The following is an 18,715-nucleotide window of genomic DNA, read 5'->3' as shown; positions in this document are numbered from 1 at the left end:
AAGTTTATTCATAGATCCCAGTGGCTATCCTGGGGCAAGCAAAAGTTTTTTTTGCTCATTCAATACTACTGAGAGATATTTATTATTTTAGGTGCTCAAAACAAGAGTGTTCAGTGGTTTAAAATATGCCATTGAGCACCACGTGCAAACTATCAAATTCCATCTAGTACCTAAGTGCTTTTTAGAAAAGTTTTTATTTAAATTCCAGTTAGTGGACAGCCCCAGTGGTGCAGCGGTTTAGCGCCGCCTGCAGCCCGGGGTGTGATCCTAGAGACCGGGGGTCGTTTCCCACATGGGACTCCCAGCGTGGATCCTGCTTCTCTCTCTGCCTGTGTCTCTGCCTCTCTCTCTCTCTCTCTCTGAATAAATAAATAAAGTAATCTTTTTTAAAAAATTAAATTCCAGTTAGTAAACATACAGTGTAATGTGAGTTTTAGGTTTACAACAGAGTGATTCAACTCTTCCTTACAACACCTGGTGCTCATCACAAATTCACTCCTTAGTCCCCATCACCTATTTAACATGAATCCCACCAATCTCCCTCTGGTAACCATCAGATTGTTCCCGATACTTAAAAGTCGTTTCTTGGTTGACCTCTCTCTCTTTTTCCCCCTTTTCTCATTTGTTTTCTTTCTTAAATTCCACATATGAGTAAGATCATACGGTATTTGTCTTTCTCTTACTTATTTCACTTAACATTATATTCTCCAGCTCCATCCATGTAGTTGCAAGTGGCAAGATTTCATTCTTTTTTATGGCTGAGTAGAATTTCACTGTATTTATATACCACATCTTTTTATCCATTCATCAGTCAATGAACACTTGGGCTGTTTCCATAATTTGGCTATTGTTTATAGTGCTGCTATAAGCATTGGATATATGTATCCCTTTGAACTAGTATTTTTGTATTCTTTGGGTAAAGACCTAGTAGTGCAATTGCTGGATCATTGGGTAGTTCTATTTTTAACTTTTTAAAAATATTTTCTTTCTTTATTTGACAGAGAGAAAGCTGGAGCAGGTGGAGCAACAGAGGGAGAGGAAGAAGCAGGCTCCCAACTAAGCAAGGAGCCAGATGTGGGGTTCGATCCCAGGACCCTGAGATCATGACCTGAGCTGAGGGCCAATGCTTAACTACCTGAGCCACCCAGGCTCCTCTATTTTTAACTTTTTGATCTAAGTATTTTTTTAATAAATGCAGAAGCCGTTCTTTTGGCTAAATCAGTGGTCTTACACATGCCACCTGTATTTTATAAATAATATTTTTTTGGAACCGTTGGTAGCTGCTTTCTTGCTACAATGGCAGAATTCAGTAGTCATGCCAGTGATATGCCGTGACCTCATAGCCCACAAAGCCTAAAATATGTGCTACTAACTTCTTACAGAAAATTTGATAACTTCAGAGTTATCTAAATGAGTGGAAAAGAAAAATGATCTAATACTCTCTTTTTAAAAAGATTTATTTATTTATTTGTTGAGAGAGAGAGCACACATGTGTGGACACACACACATAAACACACAGAGAGGGAGAGAGGGACAAGCAGACTCCCCACTGAGCAGGGAGCCCAATGCAGGGCTTGATCCCAGGACCCTGAGCTCATGACCTGGGCCAAAATCTAGGGTCAGATGCTTAACCAGCTGAGCCATCCAGGTGCTCCTTGATACTCTTCATTTTACTGCACAAGAAGCAAGTATCAAAGAATAAAGAGTGAATGCTGTCCCTTCTGGCTATGCTGATATTTCTAGAGTCAATATTGCATAAAGTACAGTTGTTTGTTTTGTTTGTATACTGTTTTAGAATTTAGTTCTTCCCCATAATCATTTTGCCTGATCTATTCTAATTAATATATAAATTATTACTACATAACCTATTCCTATTAATACATTAATTCACCACTGAAATGCCTTAGTCACCTTGAACGCATTGTATTCAAAATCAGACTCAATCTCCTCAATCTCTGCCTTCTACCTGTGCCAAATGTATTTTTGATCCAGTACCATTTTTGTAGATTGACATCATCTCTAAGATAGAAAACATAGTCTTTCTAGATTCTTTTCATTCTCCTGACTCATTAATCATCTTTGCCAAACTCTTAAATTTACTACTTATCTACACATTTGGCCATCTTACTGGCTTATTTCCCCTACTAGCTTGCTCTTTTTTTCTTTCTTTCTTTGTTTCTTTCTTTCTTTGTTTCTTTCTTTCTTTCTTTCTTTCTTTCTTTCTTTCTTTCTTTCTTTTCTTTCTTTCTTTCTTTTTCTTTCTTTCTTTTTCTTTCTTTCTTTCTTTCTTTCTTTCTTTCTTTCTTTCTTTCTTTCTTCCTTCCTTCCTTCCTTCCTTCCTTCCTTCCTTCCTTTCTTTCTTTCTTTCTTTCTTTCTTTTTTTGTTTCTTTCTTTCAGATTTTATTTATTCATGAGAGACAGACAGAGAGAGAGAGAGAGAGTCAGAGACAGGCAGAGGGAGAAGCAGGCTCTATGCAGGTACCCTGATGCAGGACTCCATCCTGGGTCTCCAGGATCACACCCTGGGCTGAAGGCAGGTGCTAAACCGCTGAGCCACCCAGGAATCCCTGCCCTACTCGTTTTCTAATATGAAACTTATATGATCTAATAATGGGAATCGTATTCTTCATTTTATTAAAAAAACTTTTTAAAGATTTTACTTGAGAGAGAGAGAGAGAGAGAGCACAAGCAGGTGGGAGTGGAAAAGGGAAGAGGCTCTCCATTGAGTAGGAAGCCCAACATGGGGCTCAATCCCAGGACACTGGGATCACAACCCAAGCCACAGGCAGATGCTTAACCAACTGAGCCATCCAGGTGCCCCTGTTCTTCCTTTTAAAGTCTGTGTTTTTTAGCTTTTTGAAATTGGCATGTCCTCTAGAAAAATGTTGCATAGTTTGTAATAATGGTCATACTAGGTACCTGGGTTTCACTAAGGAATGATATTTGCTATAGTTTTTAGTAGATATTTATCAAAATAAGAGAGTTGTTTTCCAGTATAAGTTTTTTTTTTCCAGTATAAGTTGACTATGACTTTTTATATAATAAATGACTACACCGTCCTTTTATTGAATTTCCTATAATCCTTCAAGTGTCACTTTGTGTTACCTCCTTTGCTCAAACATTTATGTAAGTGTTCTTCTTCTTTGGGTTCACATAATAATTTTTGTACATATTATCACACTGTATTGTAATTGCTTAATTTTCTTTCTTCTTTAAAAGCCTATGGGGCAGCCCTGGTGGCTGCGGTTTAGCGCCACCTTTAGCCCAGGGTGTGGTCCTGGAGACCCAGGATCGAATCCCACGTCGGGCTCCCGGTGCATGGAGCCTGCTTCTCCCTCTGCCTGTGTCTCTGCCTCTCTCTCTCTCTCTCTCTCGCTCTTGCTCTTGCTCTTTCTGTGTCTTTCATGAATAAATACATTAAATCTTAAAAAAAAGTCTATGAATTTTAGTGAAGACCGTTTTTCTTGTCTTTGTGCACTTGGTACTCACAAGAGTGCCTTTCATAGAACTATCTTCAGTATATATGCAATAAATGAGTTTCCTTTTCTGTACCTGCTGATCATATGGCAAATTAAAATAAAACCTTATGTATCAGGAGAATGGATTTAAGTTCTAACCTTGCAGGGCCTATTTTGATAATAACTAAATCTGATGGTTTATTAGGATACCCATCACTACTTTTTGGTGAGTAGGGAATTACTCTGTTATCCTTATCTTGGTTCTTGGCCTACTCTGTATTAACTCCCAAGGTTCTTGGTATTATAACCAGTACACCATAATGTTGCCCAGAGTGCTTATTACAAGTCAGTTTGACTGGAGTCCTACCCTGATTATTTTTTTTTTACTGTCCATTTCTTTGCTGAGTCTGAATCTCAGCTCTGGAATTTGAGGACTAACAATATTAACTGGATCTTGACAACCAGGAGTTGGACCATATTGATAAACTCCCTATTAAAAATATGTGTTTCAGGCAGCCCAGATGGCTCAGCGGTTTAGCGCCTGCTTTCAGCCCATGGCGTGATCCCAGAGATCCAGGATTGAGTCCCACACTGGGCTACCTGCATGGAGCCTGCTTCTCCCTCTGCCTGACTCTCTCTCTGTGTGTTTGTATGTGTGTATGTCTCTATGAATAAATAGATACAATCTTTAAAAAAAAATGTGTGTTTCTGCTGCTGAGTTACCATCCATTAGTTAAGACTCAAGTTGGTGACCAATGACCATAAACCTGGTTGGGCAAGGGGCAAGGGGAGGTCCAGAATTGTGAATCAAATTCACAATTTGGCCAGTTAGTCCTGCCAAAGTTTACTTTTTTCATGATTCTAGCCTATCATTGATATCTTAATGTGGTCTGTGGCTTTATAGCTTATGTTTATAGGGCAGGAAATGAAATTCTAACAATGAGGAGCAGAGAAGATCTGCTTTTCTTAGAACAAGTATCAAAACAGTAGAAAAGACCCAAAAAAGTATTTCATTCTCAGAGCAACTAAGATGCATATATAGAATTTCCTCATAGAGGGAAGTCAAGGACTTGTGTATGAAAACTGGGGGATTAAGTGGGGCACTTGATCTTCGGAAATAGCGCAGTTAATCATTGGAGCACCATCCTGGCTATAAGGAGGAGACAAAGAACCTCCTGATGATGCCAGCCCAGAATGAATGGCCTCTAAATCAGAGATAAAAAGAGTTGCCCCAGATGCTTGAGACCTAAGACTAGAAACTGAAAACCCAGTGAAGATCTCTTTTGATCTGAAAAGCTATTAGGGAGTAATTATTGGGGGCTTTTTGGGGGGGAGTTTTTATTGCTAAAGAAGATTCTCTGTAAGTAATATGTAGTCATAGATGTATCTGAAAAGAATGGAGAAAAGAATTAAGCTATCATTATCATGGAATTGCCATTAGAGAATGTCTTGTTTATGAATATATTGTTTTTTGCCAAAAGTTGTTAGTGAGAAGTCATGCAATGTAAAATACATATAGTAATTGTCTTGGATGTTATTTTAGCCAAGTATCCATGAGCATCAGTCATGCTGGAGAAGGATTTGGCATGTTGGCACCTATACTTCATTGCTGCTAAGAATGATCCTTACCTGTGGAATCGTAGGGGTCTCATCTCATACTATATTGATATTTTATTCATCTTTTACTTAATCATTTAACAAGTATCTATTTAGTATTTATTCTGTTCCAGATAGAAACAGAGGAAAAGGTAAGAAGAAGACTGAAGCATTTCCCTTGATCAAGGAAAAATTTACAAATCTGTGCAACGATAGTCCCAAAGGTAATGAATATGAAGAAAAAAAAAAAGAGCAGTCCCCAAACAAATGCAAGGAGGATATATGTATATATATCCAGTTATACTTCAGGGTATACTCAGATACTAAGGTAGTAAGGATATAGTACCTGTTACTTTGGTTCATTTGGAATTAATTATAGGCATGTTGAAAATGGAACTTCACTATGTTGGACAGGAAGATGGCTTAGAACTCCAGGATACCCTCACCCCCTACCTAAAGGTGCTAGTCTTCTATGCAGTGGAATCAAAGAATGGGTAACCAAGAAACAGGAATCATAAACAATTTATGTCCCTGGGAAAAGAACATCATGGACACCACAAAAACTCTGCTGCATTTTAATTAGTGTTAGCTAGATGGATGAGCCTTCTTTTTTTTTTTTAAGATTTTATTTATTTATTCATGAGAGATACACACACAGAGAGAGGCAGAGACACAGGCAGAGGGAGAAGCAGGCTTCATGCAGGAAGCCCAACATGGGACTCAATCCTGGACTGAAGGTGGTGCTAAACCTCTGAGCCACACGGGCTGCCCTAGGTGAGTCTTCTGTCCCAACATAATCTCTCCTCTTTTTTAATAAAGAGAAAAATAAAATTCCAGAGGTAGATGAGGACTAGAATAATAAGTCCTAGTTCATTTTAAAAGGTCATTCCTTCAAATGAAGGACATTTTTCCCCTTGTCAAATGATACATAGGAGGGGAAATTGTGCAATGGATCCCTTATGTCATGTAGTTTCTTAATCTTAACCTCTTTCTTGATTTTTTCAGTCCTTCTTCACTCTTTGAGGCCTAAATCTGGCCCTAGGCATGAGGACTCTCCAAATCCTGAAAGAGTTAAGCAACAAGGAAAGACTTAACATACAGATCATACCTGAGCTCAATCTTGAATGATAAGCAAAAGTTCCTGTGGCAAGAAGAGGAGTCATGTGGATTTTAGGTTAGAGGAAGAGTTTCATTAAGAGTTAAGATATTTAATGAATGTTCCAAATGGCACTTTAGGTTGGGCTGGAGTCAAATAATGAAGGCCTCCATTTACCAGAGGTCCATAGGGACCAAATAAGGGGCTTTAAAAATGCATAGTTTCCCTTTATCTCTGAATCCCATCCTTCTCCCTAAGGTTCCAGTTGGAGAATCATTTGTTCTCCCCTTAGATGCTCATTGTATAAGTAAGTCCTAACTCTTTTAACTTGTCATTTCAGACTTACCATAACCCATTTCCAGAATTTTTCTCCAGTTTTTTAATCTGATTACTTCACTCCCTTTCTTGAAAACTTCCAGTAGTCTTTCAATTTACATAGAATAAACTCCAAAGTCCTTAATGTGGCCTCATAGATCTGACCTACTCTAGCTTCTACCTCAGATTCAATCTCACAATATATGGTTCAGCTCCATCATCAAATTTCTGGAAAGCACTGAGTTGCTACAGTAATGACTTTCTACCAGTTGCTTTTCTCTTTCTGTTTGATACACATTCTTTCCTAGCTTTTCACAGGTCTGGTTCCATCTGTTTTCAAGGTCTCAACACAAATAATTTCAACTCCTTGGAAAAGTCTTCCCTGATTCTGAAATATAGGCAGCCTTTCCCACAAGCAGATACAAGATCATATTTCTTCTTTTTTTCTTATTGCTTTTCACTTTGTGAAATTATCTTTCCTGTGCTTTTTTTTGGGGGGGGCGGTATTTAACTTCAAGTTAGTTTACAAATTCTGTGCTGGTTCATTTTAGAGTTTAATTAGTCCCATTAGAAGGTAAGCCCCCTGGTTGTACTCCATACTGTATATGTCCAGGGCCAACCACAGTTCCTGCCTGGCATAAATTAGGCACTCAATAAATATTTGTTAAATGAATGAATGAGTAAAGCATGAATCTTATGTCTTTTCATTACTGTTCATTCTGTTGTTCCTTAGAGAACGATCTTGCTAATGCATGGAAAAGCCTTGGCCATAACTCTACTCTCCCTTTATTGTTTTCTTGTATTGTCTTCTGCTTCCCTTCCTCTCTTCAAGCAAGAAAGTAAGTAGACATTGTGATATATGCAGATTCATATGTTTTAGCTCCCATAACTTTGTGTAATATATATATATATGCATATATTACACAATATATATATATTATATAGCCTTAATCATCTTATTTTTCTTTTTGCTACAGGTGTAAAATACCTTCAGCAGTATATGTATATATATATATATATATATATACATACAGGTCAGTACATGTATGTGTGTGTGTGTGTGTATATATATATATATATATATATATATATATACAGGTCATACCTACTGCAATACATACATATATATATATATATATATATATATATATATATATATATACACATATATATGTATATGGATAGTTCCTAAATGTGTCTTCTACTGAATTAAGTATATTTTGCTAATCACTAATATGAATTTGAATTGTTGACAAAAGGATGTTTTCTAGAGTATATGATGGATTATTCCCTACTTGCTCTTTTCTGTCTGTGGCAAGCAGGCACTGTGAAAATGCTGCATATGATGCTCCCTGTTGGCCTCTCCTTCAGGAGAACTTTTGCACCATATATCACAGGATATCTATGAAGAATTAGTAAAGTTCAACTTAAATACTATTTACAGCACATCAAGTCCAAGAGTAGAATTGGGAGCCATACTGTAACCTCAAGGCAATCTTTATTGATTCAACTAGGTTTTAATAACATCAATCTACATGTGCTCTGATAGCTACTTGATAATTTTTGACTATGGTGAGGATTTCACTGACCTCTTTAGACTCTTTCTTATCTGTCTCCTGGTCTGTTTTCTTCTCTCCACTATCAAAATCCATTTATGGCCTCATCTGTTGCCTCAGGGGCACTAGCTTCCTCATACATATGGTAGAAAAAGAGGAGGTTTTCAGGCTGCCTTTTGCCTTTCTTTTATGCTGCTAGGTATGATGATGCAAAAGTAGCTGCCCTGCTCTTTGATGGAAATACATCATCTCTTGACCATATAAAATTTAAATAATTCTTTCTAAAAAGATGTAGAGGAATGGAGTACAATTTTGTGGTGAAAACTATCCAAATAGCTTTCCACTTTAACACAAGTGTTCTGGAAATGATCGTCTATTCGGATGTAATTTCATCTGTACTGATTTTTTAAGAAGTCATTAATTCTGCTTGTACAAATTCACTTCCTTTCATCCTCATTTTTGCCAAGTGAACCATTAAAAACTGCTAGTGGATACAAAGAAAAAGTGTCTAGCAGAGAAATGGAATGTTTTTCTAGGTTGCCTCATCTATACTGTTTCTTCTTTTGTTTATAAATCTGTTTCCATTTTCATGTATTTCTGACTCAGTCAGTTGTATTCATAATTATATCCTTTAATAATTTGGAACTATGTTTTATTCATTTTCTTATAACTACCTACTTTAATTACTAAATTATAACAGGGACTAAGTGCCCATTGAACAAGTCTAGCATGTTGGCAACATGATATTCAGATCTTACAAACATATTTGTTGAACACCTACTATGTAATAGTTACTATAATTATGTACTTGATGTGAAAAAAGAATATAAGACAATATCATAGCTGCCAGTTCACTGGAAAATACACATAGGAATTGAACCCATTGCTATGTTATGATTCAAACTGAGAATTCTCATGTATTCTTTCCATTTTTGAAATAGCAACTGTAAATGTCACTAATCCTACTGTAAACTATCCAATTTTTCTTTTTGCTACTAAAGTAAAAATACTTTCAGCAATATTTTAGAGAAAAATAGAATTGGCCTTCATCATGAAATCACTTGTAAACTGACTTTTCAAAATAACTGTATGATTGCTAACAGAGTTTGTGATATGTTGTACCATGATCAACAATGTATCCTTATGTTTATTTCTTCAGAAAACCCTTTGAAGTCATCATATAATTAGGTCTACTTTAAAGAGATGTAAAGTAAGGCTTGGAGATACTAAATATAATTTTCTCAAGGTCCCAATGTAAATGGAGCAGAGATTCAAACTGCCCTTTACTTTGTCTTACCTTTAATCAGCTTACTTCTTACTAAGATAAATGAGTGAATGAATGAATGCTAATTTCATGCCCAACTTCAAGTAAATGTGATCTTGAGCTCTCAGCTCAACATACATTTCCCAAAAGACTTGAAGTTTTTTCATATAATCACAAGGTGGCAGTGTATCAAACCTTAATTCAGAATATGAAAGCTTATGCATTTGTGGTATCTTGATATTGGCTTCAGATGTAAATCTGAAAAATGTGATTAGTAGTTGTTTGAACAAAATGAAAACTGAGGAAGAAATTCTTATAATATCATTAGGAATTTAAGTTCCAGATAATGTATTTTTGGATATGAACATTTCCTCTGTAATCTATAAGAAATATAATTCTCTTTATTGGGTGAGATAGACCATATATCAATTTTGGCATTTTCTTATTTTTCATATGAAATATTTTTTTCTTATTCAATTGTAATTATATGACTTGAAATTTGCATGATAGTCTTTATGTGAAGTACTTTGAGAGATTATGATTATTTCTGAGGATATATTGCTTTTACAAGTCAGAATTTATCTTATGGCATAAACTATGCTAAACAATTATTAATATTATTATAAAGTTGTTTTAAAATGAACACTTCTTAAATACTTCACATAAATTCAACTTTGAAAAATGATTACATGTGTTATGATTTGTATTTCTTAATATGTATGTCATCTCTTGATTCCATCACTATTGCTTTCTGATCTTAATTATCTTTTTGAGTTAATAATATCCTTCTTTAACCAAAATACTTAATAGGACTTGTGTTTAAGAGCAGAGTATTATAATTCTGATATTTCAGATAGATTGACACCGAATGAGACAGGGATGACATTTAGAACTTTATATGACTTAAATGCAATTTTTAATTATGTTTTCTCTTCTCATTGCTGGATTCTCTAATTATATTCAAATAGTAAGAAGAAAGACCTTTCCAAAGAGACCAAAATAATACACATATATTCTTAAAGATATTAATCAAAGACTATGGGGCATAATAATTTGCCTCAGGTCTATAATTCAGAACTATTCGACACTTATGTGAGTTTTTAAATTTTTCCCCTCAAATATATCAGTAGTCATTGTTCACCTTATTCATTTTCCACCTTGCCTGCAGCTGATTGTAAAGTAGAATTATGACATTTTATAGGTTATCTGAATATAGATCAGCTATTTTATGCATGGAGAAACTAAAATGTGGGCGATCTTTTGATGTCTCCAAAACATTTTATTTTGCTTTTCTTTATTCTACTTTTCTGACAAGATGCCTCCAAAAAAAAAACAAAAAACAAAAAACAAAAAACCCTCTCAATTTCTATTAATAGGTAACAAAGAAACAAAAATGTGGTAGAACGGAAAATTTGAACTAGAAGGGAAAAATGTAATAATTTTTGTTGGATGCATATTTATGCAACAAAAAATGCCAGCATTTCTGCATTTTAGCTTTAAATTTCACCATTACTTCCAAATGCTCTTTTATTGCTTTCTGTAATACAGCCAATTTACTGAGAACAAAATCCATCAAATGAATTCAATTTGTTTTACATTTTATTTTCTTCAATTTATCTTGTGCATGGAATATTTCTCAAACTTAATTCTATTTGTATATTATGTCCTCATTGTATTTCTTCTTCTTTTCAAAATCTCTTTACTTTTCCTTTAAAGTCTGGTTTCTCAGGCTGGATGAGCAGAAGGGAACCTAAAATAACTCTATACTTTTTTGGTATTACTCATTATTAAAACATAAGCTTATCCTTCATTTAAGATTTTCTGTCCAACCTTTTAAATATCCATCTTATCATGGAGATACACTTTCCTTCTTCAATGTTACAATGAAGCAGAAGAAATTCCAATACAAAATAGTTTATATCCAAAAAAAAAAAAAACAAACAAACATTTATATCCTCCGAGAAAATCTAATGACAGAGTGCAATAACTCACAAGAAACTAAATTGCAATCCTTGCTTCTAAGTTGGACTTTAAGCTTCATGCATAATGAATTTCTGTGCTATTTACCATTTTTAATGTCTATTCACAGACAAAATGTGGCTCCTGGAGGTAGAGGAATGATAATGAGAAATATTGTCTGTTTGTCTCATGTTGCTTTTCATGAGAATCATTCAGTGATTCTCAGAGTAGGTAGCAGAGCGGTATTATTCCCCCAGATTTCCTGAATTATTTTCTAGCTAAATGTAGAATACATTTGCAACAACAGATATTTAAGATTACCCATATCCTTGTAACTATATATTATTTTAGATAATAAAAGTAAACTGACATATACAACCTTCATTTCTTAAATTAAAATGCTGCATAGATTCCTCAGGCAACACAGACTAGATAGAGAAAAACATGCTCCTACTATTGAGCTCAATGTCTGGACCTTCTACTTTGCCAAGTAGTCTCTCTCCTGAGGGGAAAATATGTTCTCTTTTTCTGTCAAAAACATTTTGCTAAGCTTACTTACAACTGTCTGAACATAAGTTTCAGAATTCTCTACTTCATGTAATTTTATATTTCTTATAGTTTGAAACTTTTATCTTTAAAAGTATTCATAGCTTAACTGAAATAATGAACTTGCTTATGAAGATTAAGAAGTGAAAATTCTAGACATACTAAAAAATACTGTGAAGTTTGAGCCATTTGAAATATTCTGATATAAAAGTTACTTAGAAAATATTTTCTAATTAACAAATGTAAAAATAATTGTTTGATATTACCCCACACCTGTTAGAATGGCTAAAATTAACAAAACAACAGGTGTTGACAAGGATGCAGAGAGAGGGGAACCCTCTTATACTGTTGGTGGGAATGCAAACTGGTGCAGCCACTCTGGAAAACAGTATGGAGGTTCCTAAAAGTTAAAAATAGAACTACCTTATGACTCAGCAATTGCACTACTAGGTATTTACCTCAAAGGATACAAAAATACTGATTTGAAGGGATATGTGCACCCTGATGTTTATAGCAACATTATCAACAATAGGCAAATTATTGACTGATGAATGGATAAAGAAGAGGTGGTTTATATATATATATACCATGAAATATTATTTGGCCATAAAAAAGAATGAAATCTTGCCATTTTCAATGATGTGAATGGAGCTAGAGAGTTTTATGCTGAGCAAAAAGTCAGTCAGAGAAAGGCAAATACTACAATGATTTCACTCATATGTGGAATTTAAGAAACAAAACAAAGGAGCAAAAGGAAATAAAAAGAGAGAGACAAATGAAGCAATAGACTCTTATCTATAGAAAACAAACTAAGGGTTACTGGAGGGGAGGTGGGCAGGGGATGGGTTAAATGGGCGATGGGTATTAAGGAGGACACTTGTGATGAGCACTGGATGTTGTATGCAAGTAACGGATCACTAAATTCTACTCTCGAAGCTAATTTTACACTGTAATTTAACTAACTGGGATTTAAATAAAAACTTGAAAAAAATAATCATTTCAAAGTCATCTGGAATTTGGGACTCCTGGGTGGCTCAGAGGTTGAGTGCCTTCAGTTCGGGGTGTGCTCCCAGGATCTGGGATCGAGTCCCACATCGGTCTCCCTGCCAGGAGCCTGCTTCTCCCTCTGCCTATGTCTCTGCCTCTCTCTCTCTGTCTCTCATGAATAAATAAATAAATCTTAAAACACACACACACACACACACACACAGAAAAATCACTCAGAATTTACCTAATGAACTTTATAAATGTTTTACTTTTTCAAAATTCTGAAAATCTATAGAAATAACAAAATAATCACACAATGAAAACCTGTATACACTTGAATTAGATTGACTAATTATTGACATTTTTAATATTTGCTTTACCTTGTTCTCTATATCAGTGTGTGCATGTATCATTTTCTCTCTCTTGTCCCAAATAACTATTATTTATTCAAATAATATTGATCTTGAAAGTTCTCATGTGTCACCTTCTAGACAATCCCTACCTCGCATAGGGAACTACGGTTCTGATTCCAATCATCCTGGATTAGTTTTGCCTATTCATAAAATTCTAATCATATTTGAATTCTTTTGTCTTTAGCTTCTTTCAGTAAGATAGTAGTTTTTGAGGCGCTCCTGAATGGTTCAGTCAATTAAGTGTTGACTCTTGATTTTGGCTCAGGTCATAATGTCAGGGTTGTGAGATTGAGCCCTGTGTTGGGCTCCATGCTATGGGCATGGAGCCTGCTTAAGATTCTCCCTCTCTTTCTCTCTCTCCCTTAAAAAAAAAAAAAAAGTATTGTTTTTGACATTTATCTGTATTGTTATATATATGGATAACTTTATCAGAAACCACCAGAAAGTTTTACATAGCTACTCTTCTGTATCTGCACTCTCCTGGCCATGAAAGAAGTTGGGTTAATTTGAAACCTCCATGCTGTGAGAAATGCCAGGCTATGTGGAGAGGTCATGCATAGCTGCTCTACTCCACAGCCCCCATGAGTTAAGCCCTGGTTCCAAACATGAGTGAAGATGTCACCAAGCAATGCCAGCCTACTTATTGAGTTCCCTCAGCTGTGCCAGGCTTCCCAACTAGGGACCAACAGAAACATGACATCCTCATGTTCCACATTTGAACTCCTGAACCACAGAATCCCAGAGCACGATAAAATGATTGTTTTATACCACTTAGTTTTGAGTGGTTTGTTAATTTGTTGGCAATAACTAGATATTTGGATACATTGTACTTGCATTATCATTCAGTTTGAAATTTTTCTAGTTTTTTTGTGATTTCTTTGACTCGTGGGTTACTTAGAAGTGTGTTGACAAGTGTCAAATGTTTCAGGATTCTCTAGATATATCATTATTCACTTCTAATTTAATTCTGTTATGTTCAGAGCACATATTATAAATAAATGCAGCCCTCTGAAACTTGTGAGACGTGTTTTATGTCCCGCATATAATATTTCTTGGTGAATGTTCCATGTCCACTTGGAAAGAATATGTATTCTGCATTTGCTTCATATAAATATTCTATAAATATTGATTGGTTCAAGTTAATCAGTAGTGCTGTTCAGATCTGTAATCTGATTTTCAGGCCACTTGTCCTACTGACTTCTGGGAGAAGGATATTAAAATCACCAATAATTATTATAAAAATATCTATTTCCCCTTCAGTTCTGTCAAATTTTGCCTATTTTGAATCCTTATTATCAAGAGCATATGCACATAAAATTTTTCACATTTTTCATGAATTTATCCTTTTTCATTATAAAACTATCCTTACTATCTCTGGCAAACCCTTTATCTTATAGTGTGATCAGTCCAGTATTAAAGGTATTTGTTTTTTTTTTACTTTAAAGCAACTTTCTTATATTTGCTTTTTTTCCAGTTATTTTACTTAAAATCTGTATTAGTATTTAACATCTAAATTATTTCTTATAAATCTTTTATAGGAAATTGATTTTTTCTTTCATCCAATATGGTAATATCTGCCTTGTATTAGGAGTGGTAAGCTTTTTGGCATTTAATGTAATTATAGATATGATTTGCTTTAATTCTACCATTTTCCTATTTGTTTTAAATTATTCTTCTCTGAAGTTTGTCTCTATTTACTACCTTTGATTAATAACATTGATATTCTTTCAACAAGAGGATGAGGAATACTTGTGAAGGAGACTAGCATCAGAAGTATAGATTATTGTCCAAAATTCTGGATGTAATGCTACAAGATGACTCTTCAAAAGTAATGAGACCTCCACATGCAAAGAAATGAATCTAGAAACAGATTTGATTTACATCTTTCACTAAAATTAACTTAAAATAGATCTTAAACATAAGATCTAAGTCTGTGTAAACCACAGACTATAAATTCTTAGAAGATACCATAGGAGAAAACCTAGGTGACTTTATACCTGCAATGACTTTTTAGATATAAGACAAAAAGCACAATCCATAGAAGAAAAAATTGATAGGCTAAACTTCATTAAAATTAATAATTGCAGCTCTGCAAATATATTCTAAGAGAATAAAAATATAATCCATTGACTAAGATAATATATTTGCAAAAGACATATCTGATAAAGAATTGATACACTAAATATGTGAAGAATTCTTAAATTCAATGAGAAAGTGAACAATCAGGTTAAAAACTCGGCAAAAAACCTAATAGACATCTCACCAAAGAAGATGTATAGATGGTAAATACGCATATGAAAAGATGCTCAACACCATATATGACTAAGGAATTTCAAATTAAGACAATAAGGAGATACTGTCACACATCTATCAGACTGGTCAAAATCCAAAACACTGACAGCACCAAATGTGGGGAGGATGTGGAGCAATAGGAACTCTCATTCGTTGCAGGTGGGAATGCAAGATGGTACAGTTTGGAAGGTAATTTGGTGGCTTCTTAAAAAAGCTAAATATACTTTTGCCATATAATCCAACATTTGTGCTTCTTAGTATTGCTCAACTTATTTGAAAACTTATACCCACATAAAAACTGCACATGATTATTATAACATTTTTATTTGTAATTGCCAAAAATTGGAAGCAACCAAGATGTTCTTGAATAGCTGAATGTATAAACAAACTGTGGTACATTCAAACCATGGGATTTTGTTCAGCAATTAAAAGACGTCAACTATCAAAAAGATATGGAAAGATATGAGGGAATCTTTTTTTTTTTAATACTTTATTTATTTTTAACTTATTTATTCATAGAGACACAGCTAGAGAGAGAGGCAGAGACACAGGCAGAAGAAGCAGGCACCATGCAGGGAGCCTGATATGGGACTCGATCCCGGGTCTCCAGGATCACGCCCTTGGCTGCAGGCGGCGCTAAACCGCTGCGCCACCGGGGCTGCCCGATATGAGGGAATCTTGAAAACATTTGGCTAAGTGACTTGAGAGGGACTTGAGAGCTAATGAAATAGGCAAAGTTTTGGCATTTATTTCCCCTGGGCTTTATTGAAATATAACTGTCCAAAACTATATATATTTAAAGTGTACAATCTGATGAATTTTGACATATGAATATACCTGGGAAACCATCATTAATATCAAGGTAATGAACATATCCCTTAACTTCAAAATTTTCCTCAAGCTCATTTTTTTTTTTAAGATTTTATTTATTTATCATAAGAGACACAGAGAAAGAGGAAGAGACATAGGCAGAGGGAGAAGCAGGCTCCTTGTGGGAAGCCTGATGTGGGACTTGATCCCAGGACCCCAGGATCATGCCCTGAGGCAAAGGCAGACACTCAACCACTGAGTCACTCAGGTGTCCCACCTCGTGCTCACTTATAATCCAGCTTTTTTCCTGCTCCAATTTCCCTGATTCCAAGCAACCACTGATCTACCAGGAAATAATCTTAACAGTGGGGAAAAAAGTAGTGAAATGGTCTTACGTGTGCTTCAAAAAAACAAAACACTCTCTGAGAATGGTATGGAATAGAAATGGGTGGAGGTCCCAAGAAGACTGTATTCATAGATATATTAACGTAAATCTTCACATTAGCTTAGCCTGAGGTAGTGGTGATACAGATGGTGGAATGGAAAGATAAAAAATCTTGTTCCTGATCATAGGGGAAAGGCTCCCAGTGCTTCCCCATTGAGAATGATATTTGCTGTGGGCTTTTTGTAGATGGGTTTTAAGATGTTGAGGAATGTTCCCTCTATCCCTACACTCTGAAAGTTTTGATCAGGAATGGATGCTGTATTTTGTCAAATGCTTTCTCTGCATCTATTGAGAGGATCCTATGGTTCTTGGTTTTTCTCTTGCTGATATGATGAATCACATTGATTGTTTTACGAGTGTTGAACCAGCCTTGCATCCCGGGGATAAATCCTACTTGGTCTTGGTGAATAATCTTAATGTACTGTTGTATCCTATTGGCTAGTATCTTGTTGAGAATTTTTGCATCCATGTTCATCAGGGATATTGGTCTATAATTCTCCTTTTTGGTGGGGTCTTTGTCTGGTTTTGGAATTAAGGTGATGCTGGCCTCATAGAACGAGTTTGGAAGTACTCCATCTCTTACTATCTTTCCAAACAGCTTTAGTAGAATAGGTATGGTTTCTTCTTTAAACATTTGATGGAATTCCCCAGGGAAGCCATCTGGCCCTGGACTTTTGTATCTTGGGAGGTTTTTTATTTGTTTTTTTTTTTTTTTTTTTTTGTTTTTTTCTTGGGAGGTTTTGGATGACTGCTTCATTCCCCTAAGATCAGGAACAAGACAAGGATGTCCACTCTCACCACTGCTATTCAACATAGTACTAGAAGTCCTAGTCTAAGCAATCAGACAACAAAAGGAAATAAAAGGCATTCAAATTGACAAAGAAGAAGTCAAACTCTCCCTCTTCACCAATGACATGATACTCTACATAGAAAACCCAAAAGACTCCACCCCAAGATTGCTAGAACTCATACAGCAATTTGGCAGCGTGGCAGGATACAAAATCAATGCCCAGAAGTCAGTGGCATTTCTATACACTAACAATGAGACTCAAGAAAGAGAAACTAAGAAGTCAATCCCATTTACAATTGCACCCAAAAGCATAAGATACCTAGGAATAAACCTAACCAAAGAGGTAAAGGATCTATACCCTAAAAACTATAGAACACTTCTGAAAGAAATTGAGGAAGACACAAAGGGATGGAAAAATATTCCATGCTCATGGATTGGCAGAATTAATATTGTGAAAATGTCAATGTTACCCAGTGCAATTTACACGTTTAATGCAATCCCTATCAAAATACCATGGACTTTCTTCAGAGAGTTGGAACAAATTATTTTAAGATTTGCGTGGAATCAGAAAAGACCCCAAATAGCCAGGGGAATATTAAAAAAGAAAACCATATCTGGGGGCATCACAATGCCAGATTTCAGGTTGTACTACAAAGCTGTGGTCATCAAGACAGTGTGGTACTGGCACAAAAACAGACACATAGATCAATGGAACAGAATAGAGAACCCAGAAGTGGACCCTGAACTTTATGGTCAACTAATATTCGATAAAGGAGGAAAGACTATCCATTGGAAGAAAGACAGTCTCTTCAATAAATGGTGCTGGGAAAATTGGACATCCACATGCAGAAGAATGAAATTAGACCACTCTTTTTCACCATACACAAAGATAAACTCAAAATGGATGAAAGATCTAAATGTGAGACAAGATTCCATCAAAATCCTGGAGGAGAACACAGGCAACACCCTTTTTGAACTCAGCCACAGTAACTTCTTGCAAGATACATCCATGAAGGTAAAAGAAACAAAAGCAAAAATGAACTATTGGGACTTCATCAAGATAAGAAGCTTTTGCACAGCAAAGGATACAGTCAACAAAACTAAAAGACAACCTACAGAATGGGAGAAGATATTTTCAAATGATGTATCAGATAAAGGGCTAGTTTCCAAGATCTATAAAGAACTTA

The sequence above is a fragment of the Canis aureus genome, chromosome 6 (assembly GCF_053574225.1).
Source record: "Canis aureus isolate CA01 chromosome 6, VMU_Caureus_v.1.0, whole genome shotgun sequence".
NCBI classification, from domain to species: Eukaryota; Metazoa; Chordata; class Mammalia; order Carnivora; family Canidae; genus Canis; species Canis aureus.
The sequence above is the reverse complement of the archived record's forward strand: the minus strand, read 5'-3'. Positions refer to the sequence as shown.